General features: G+C 37.9%; 1 pseudogene; it reads right to left on the bottom strand.

Moving 5' to 3' along the window:
• Nucleotides 1-4,824: 4,824 nt before the first annotated feature.
• LOC144629412 (uncharacterized) lies at nt 4,825-5,802 on the bottom strand (annotated as a pseudogene).
• Nucleotides 5,803-7,555: the final 1,753 nt, after the last annotated feature.

Genomic DNA, 7,555 nt, shown 5'->3' with positions numbered 1-7,555 from the left:
GTCTTGCTTTCACTGATTAACTGTGAGAACAGGGTATGTCTTTGCAATCGTTTCACCTGCTTACTATATATAATTACTTTGTTATGTTTTTGCCCAGTTTCCTTTATAAAGATACACTTTAAATCATTGCACTGTTAGGAAAGAACCGGAATTGCGTATGTTATAGGCTGAAATTTCATGGAAGATGATTGACGTTCATTTAATTAAGGTCTTAATAAGGTACATTAAAGTTTTTTTAATGTCATCGATAATGAAATAACACACGTACAATACAAGCAGGAAAAGCTCAATACACAGTTCTATTGATAATAAGTATCATTTTCAATATGTTCAATATGACACCTTTAAAGTTGCAGCAGGTGATTTTGATGTTATTTGTTTGTTCTAATGCCGTTTTCCTCTTTTCGAGGTTTAAGATATTCTCAGATGCGGTAAATTGCTCGCGAAGAAAAAAATGATTAGAGAATTGCCAAAAACAATAGTAAAACGTATCAAAGAAATTAGAAGATGAGAAAAAAATGCTGATGATAATTGACGCTAAGAGAGTAATTGCGCAAAAAGGCGAATGTGGTTTCTTGTACAACGTTTTAAGATAAGAAACGTCACCCTGCTATTTGTAGCAACATTACTCACGTTGTTGAACTTGGCGGTTATCTCAGGCTAAAAAAATGTGTAAAAATGAATGTTATTGCTTGACCTACGGCTTAAAAATAATGCAAATTGTGCAAATAATTTTTCATCATCAAAATGAACTAATCTTTAAAGGATAAGATTGCCATTAGCTGCTGATTATCAAGTTCTTATTCAACTAATCAGTTCGGATAATGAGTGGGTATACATTGAATATATTACATTTTCCGTCACCTTCACAGCTGCTCCTCACAAATAATATATTTGCTAAGTGATCCATTAACAACTCTGTCGGTTTTTTTTTGTTTGAAGCTAAAAGCAGCCGCAAATTTAGTATTTGATATGAATTGAATTGAGCAAAGTATTTACTAATGGGTTTGGAAGAAGCAAAATACTGACAGGCTAAAAGCACAGCTCTTCTGGATGTGGGATATACGCCGTGAGCTTCAGTATAGAATTAAAATGTTGTAACAGACATTCAACAGTGATAGCTTCTCTAAAATATAGCCACATCTTATATGGGTAGATAAGGTAATAAAACACTATATAACATGTCGCATCTAGCCCTAATTACAACCCTGGTACTCATGAAATCATTTAAGGCCTAGGCCAAACGTCGAATTTCCATGAGACGAACTAAACTGCAGTTTTGGTCGAGCCAAACAGGTAAAGCACGACCGTTGGGTCAAACGTCGAATATAATTCGTCAAACCGATCGATCATCGAACCGAAGTCAGAGCAGCAAGAACGAATACATTACCATACAAATTCGTTTTGTAATTAAGTTCGTTTCATGAAAAGATCGACGTTTGTCCCACAATCGATCTTCACCGTTCTATCCGTCTGAAGCAGACGGATAGAACGTGTTGGCCGATCTGAATTGAGTCGGACGAACTCAACTGAGTCAAACGTCGAACTTATCACGAACTTATTTCGCTCAGTTTAGTTCGTTTCATGTGAAGTTCGACATTTGGCCCGGGCCTAAGAGACCAAATGGAAATAAATATTCTAAAGAGATATGTTTTACGCCTTCTCAGTCGTTCAGTGTTGCGTTGCGCGTCCTGTCGTCCCCAGCCGGGCTCCAATACGGGACTTTGCAGTAAAAAAGCGCCTCGTGCGAGAGAGAACGTTTTCGCAACGTAAGGATATTTTTTAGCGTATGTTTTGTTGTTTTGGCTACCTGTTTACTGAGCTTCGCCCGAAGCCGTACCCATGTACTATCCTCCACAGTCTTTGACAATCTTATCCGGACATTGTTGTAAAGAAATCCTGTCATGCCTTACTTTCAACTTCAACATGTCCAAGCTGTAATAATTCGTTCTAACATCGTAAAAAATAAACCGGATAGAACTGTTAGACGTGTGGATCGTACCAATGTCTCGCGCTCCGTTCTGCATAGAAAGGCGGCCGCTACAATAGGTACTTAACAGTCATCCAAAAAGGCATTTTAATTAAGGTAAAAGTTCCTAGTCCCCTTTTCTCAAACTCAGTGTCTGTCAAGATCCCGGGGGGCGGGGGGGGGGGCACTCAAAAAAGTTTTATACGGGGAGGCTCCGCCCCAAGCTCTTACCCCTTACCCTTTTATATATCATTTTGATAGAAATTGTACCCCTTTCGTATACCTTTTACTGAAAAAGGTACTCCTTTCATATACCTAAAAGACGTGACATAGCCTTGTCATTTTTATGAAGCGCTTAATAAATTAAAATAATACAGCCATAAAGTGGGTCTGTTCGATATATTTTAATTACAGGCCTTTTAAAAAACCTAAATGACGGATTTTCATACCCTTTCATATACCTAAACTTGTGAAATCACTACCCTTTTATATACCTGAAGCCTGAAAAAGGTACCCCTTCCGGGCGGAGCCTCCCCGTATAGGCCGTTATATGGAGTACCCCCCCCCCGGTCAAGATTGACGTTTTGAACCACCTTGAAACAAAATTTTTTAGCACAATTAGCTACGTAATTGGCAAAAGAGCCTCCTTTATCATAGAACCCAATACATCACCCGCACTTTGTTTTGTAAAGTGCGGGTGATGTATGGAGGCAGCGTGGCCGAGTGGTTAGAGCGCCGGACTTGAAATCTGGATTTGTTCTCGGTTGCTCCGAGCTCAAATCCTCAGTCATGCTTGTAAATAGCCAACTGGTCTGCCTCCTGCCAGTTGGGATTTTTAACCATGTTATGTTTATTTAATATATTATATTTATTTCATATACACGGCCCCACAAGCTTCTAGCTTTATGCACAAACCGCGTATAAATAAAGTTGCTTTACCTTTTTTTTTGTAATTTATGGATGTAATCAAAATCTACAGCGTCAAACTATTTATTCTACAACGTCTTCATGCTAAAGCTACGAGCTACGGATTACATATCAATCATCATGTATTATAACCGATGTGATTATGTTTCATATTTTACAAAGCAGTTCAAAAGTATACGCATTGACACCTTAAACTTAAGATAAAACACTGCATGGGATTTGACATAATTCTTGCAACTTTTGATAAAAGCATTTATAGTTCGTATAGTGTGCTCAGATGATCACACTATACGAACTGCTGATATTCCTGGGTTCAAAGCATTGACTTTGTTAAGAGCACTGATGCATGTAACAGCTGTGAACACTCAACTAAGATATTTTATAATTAGGTCAGTCAGAAATACATTTAGATAGCAAAGAGTTTCACTCAGTGTTTATACACTATGACGTTGTTATTAACTTTACAAATGTTTTACAAAACCAGAAACGCTTATTGAATATTTTGCAAGCTAACAGCATTGAAATAATATTTTACAAGTTAGCAACAATGAAATATTTTACTGAGGAAATGTAAAAACAGCATACCTTACTCTTCACTTCACTTGTCCCCTGGCGCCAAGTTGGCGCATAGGGCCTCCCATTCTCGTTCCCAGAGCCTTCCGTTTCTTTTGGTCACGTGGTCGGCGAAACGAAGGGCTCTGGTAACACTGACTACCGGATGTCGTAAAATCCACGAGATCCGGTAGCGCATGCCCACTGCATAAATGTTCGTCTGCGCCTGCTCAGTAAAAGAAAGGGGAAGACTGGGGCTGACTGAGACGAAAAGAAAGTGAATTTGAAAGAAGATACGACATTTGAGTTTGGCGTTCGAAAGAGCTGTACAGCAATCCTTGCTACAATTGTCGGAGGACATCAAGAAACAAGGAATGGAACAAGAAGACGGCAGATAGAAAAGTTAGAATCCAGAGGAATTGGAGTCATAGTGTTTAAACACGGAGTCTAGGATACAGAGTTTAGCTGATATAAACATTCCGACGGTTGATGATACTGTGAAATTTATTTATGGCCATGCGAAGGTATTGTAGAAAATTCAGAGCTAAAAAAGCGGCTGAGCGATGAGGTATCATTCTATTGAGCGGCGGTAAGAAATATCACATTGAATTTCAAAGTCTTCATGTATTCATGAACTCCATTTAGTGTGTATAAGCTAAGTTGATAGTGCAAATGTTTGCAATATTTTTAATGCAATAAAAAGTACAACCGAGTTACACCTTACAAAAGATGTACTTGTCATTTGTTCATAAACAAAGGTCTGCTTCGTGAATACCGTACGTTATTCCAACAAACTCCCAGTGTTATTCGGTCTTTTTCCGGTAACATTTTCAAACTTGCCCGCTACATCTTCAATTGTTTCGATGACCGGAAGTATAACGAAAATTGGGTAGAAGCGTTTCATTTTTTTACCTAATTACGCATGCAGTTTTTATCAGCCAATCAAAAAAATCATATTTTTTACCGTTACCAGGGCCACTACGTCATGTCATTTAAAAAAATACGCGTGGCCCTGGGGAAGAGGATGAGGGCCTCCACATGTGCTCTCCATCGATTCCTGTCTTGCGCTGCAGTGCGCACCTTTCTCCAGGACTGCCACCCTGCTTTGGACCTCTCCTTTTCTACTGTGCGCCGCCAGGTTGTTTTTGGCCTGCCTCTCTTTCTTTTTCCCTCTGGGGTCCATGTCAGGGCTGTAACACAGTCATTGTCAAGTTGTTGTCTGAGGATCGGATGTGTCCAATTAATCGCCATCTCCTTCTTCTTACCTCTTCACTCAACCTCTCCACGTTAGCCCTTTCCAGTAGCTCTCTATTACTAATCTTATCTTGCCATTTAATCTTCATTGTCCTCCTCAGGCATCGGTGAGCATACTTTATAACACAATATAATCATCAAAAATTCTAGTTGTCCTTGCAAAGTAGTTGCTTTAACAACTGCTTCACTCCATTACGAATGTCATTCATCCTCCAAAGGTAAATGAGAGGATTTATGGAAGAAGTAGAAAATAAAAACATCAGAGACACTATATATAGCAACTCTATTTGAGAGAAATTAAGCCAGAAAGACAGTCCAACGAAGAGAAGGAGAGGTAAGAAGCTTATGTAAGAAGCTCCTAAAATATATAGCATCGAATATACAGATCTTTTGTACTTCTGTAAGTTAATTGAGGGATGAGAAAAATTATGGGCCGGTTCATTTGTTTGAATTTGTCGTTGGTGACGGCGAATAATTTCAAAGACTTTGAAATAAGCGATCGATGTGCTAATAATGCAAATGGGTAAAAGAACGAACAAAGTTATACTCAAGACGAGCCGATACGTTTTCTTTAACACATATAAAACGGTAAATACTCCAACTGGTATCAGGAGAAGTGCAGCCACCGTCGCGATGAAATAGCTACGACGAGCAGATAGCAAGGCTCGACGAGACATGTGCAGCCATCTTTCAATGGACATCAGTGTGATAAGCGTTAACGACAAGGAAGTAAAGTACACACCGCATCCAGCGGAAATACCTACAGCAGGAAGGAGGAATGGTAACTGCTTGTTGATCTCCTAGGGTGATTCTAAACAAATCAATTCGGCTGCGACATAAAAAGGCTGGGTGATGAGTCCAGTGCAAAGATCAGTAAAAGCCAAAGCACGGAGAAGGATGTAGGAAGGTGTTCTGAGAGACTGGTTCTTCCAGATTGCTGCCATAATCAAAGCATTTCCTATCACTGCCACCGGGGACAAAATACCAATGATAACTGAAGCTGAGATGGTTACCGCGTAAAAGACGGAACTGTGGTTTCTTGTGACACCATCCAAGGAGCAAAAGCTGAATGAGCCGTTCATGAGTGGCTTCATCGTATTATTTAAAAAGGTTGTTCACTGAGGCTGACGAAGGGAATTTACATATTTTCACCTGTCAAAACAATGCAAAACATGTGAGAAAACAATTTTTACGGCACCTTGATGTATTGCCACACTTATTTCTTTAGATAACTCTAGGTCTGACTTACTTCTCATGAAAACGTACGAATAATACTGTCTCTGTTGGAGGTAGCTACAATAAAAAGTCCGATGAGGCTAGTAACAAGAACGTTTATAACCGAGAAGATGTAAAAAATGGATTCTTTCTTTACTTCTTAACAAGGCCGTAACCAGACTTTTGGCAAAGACGAGGCAAAGTCGGCGATCGCCGACGCCGCGAGCCGTAAATTTTGAAATATAGATGCAAAAAAGCTATTTTCAACATTTTTACAAGGTTTTACTTCTGAAAAGTCAGATTTTTGATGTAAATCTAGACGAGGCAATTGTCTCGTCTTGCCTCTTGCTTGTAACGGCCCTGCTGAATTTTGATGTTTATTTAGTTCTGAATTTTGATATATTGAAACAAAATGCAAGTTTTACTCCATTGCATTTTACTTGAAGATTTTAAAAAGTGCATTCATGTGTACCTTGTACTTTAAATTTTAATTGAAGCTTCAGCGAAGCTTGTATGAGAATCTAGACTTCAATTTGAGAATATACGCCCTGTTTATTCAACTTGATGTTCAGGAAAGAAAGCATAATCAGAGTTCACATCGCAAAATGTCACTCAATCAAGTCTTGGAAAATAGGACTCAATTACTGCTTTTATTTGATGGATTTTTTTAGTTTAGGTCGGAACTAATAAAGAATATGACTTATAATCAACCCTGGGTGGCAAAAATAATTAAAAAAAATGACAGCTAGCTGAATAAAACAAAACACGGTTCGCATGCAATATTCACGTATTCTTTTAAATGGAGAGGGTAATAAAGATAGATTTGGATTGAAGTCAAAAGTGCATTTTATTTTGAAATATATTTTTGTAAGCTTTGCTTAACGCCAAAATTTTCAATTGAAGTTTTTACTTCAATTTGCTTTCTTGAAAATTACAATATTCTAATATGAGGAAAGATGTAAGTAAATGTACTGACATGTCATAAAAGGGAGGTTTTAATCTTTTCTTTAAAAGAAAGTAAATGGATCTGTCTGAATTTCACCTAGTTGACGTCCAAACTACAAAGTAGTTTTGCTCTGCTTTCCATCACACCAATTATTATTTTGCATGGAAACTGAAGTACAGCAAGCTTATTAAATTTTGTTTTTCTCGTTAACGATGGTAAACGGATTTCTCTAAAGAAATCAATTCCGCTGTAACATAAAAAAATGGCTGAACGACGAGTCCTGTGAAAAGATTGGTAAAGGCCAAACCGCAAAGAAGAATGTAGGAAGGTGTTCTAGACGTATCTAGTCAAAGTGTCTATTGCCACAAGAAACAAGAAACAAGAAAGTATAAAACGAGATCTGATCGCAATAGATCAGTCATTAGTATTGGTCAGTAATAATATAGAATATGAGAAATAATCAGCACTGGGTGGGCAAATAATAAAGACTTGGACAGCTGGAAAAAACCAAAAAGGGTTTGCATGAAACATTCACGTACTGTTTGCTTAAGGTTTAGGCAATAGAAAAATAGATTTGAATATAAGTTAGAAGTGCATTTTGGTTTAAAATATATTTTTGTAAGCTTCTGTTAAGGCAATAATTTGGAAAAGGAAGAAAACGAAACGTTTTTTTTTTTCATCAAAATCGTAAA

This window comes from Oculina patagonica, chromosome 11 (assembly GCF_052425735.1).
Source record: "Oculina patagonica isolate OP01 chromosome 11, crgOcupat, whole genome shotgun sequence".
Classification (NCBI taxonomy): Eukaryota; Metazoa; Cnidaria; class Anthozoa; order Scleractinia; family Oculinidae; genus Oculina; species Oculina patagonica.
The sequence above is the reverse complement of the archived record's forward strand: the minus strand, read 5'-3'. Positions and strand labels throughout refer to the sequence as shown.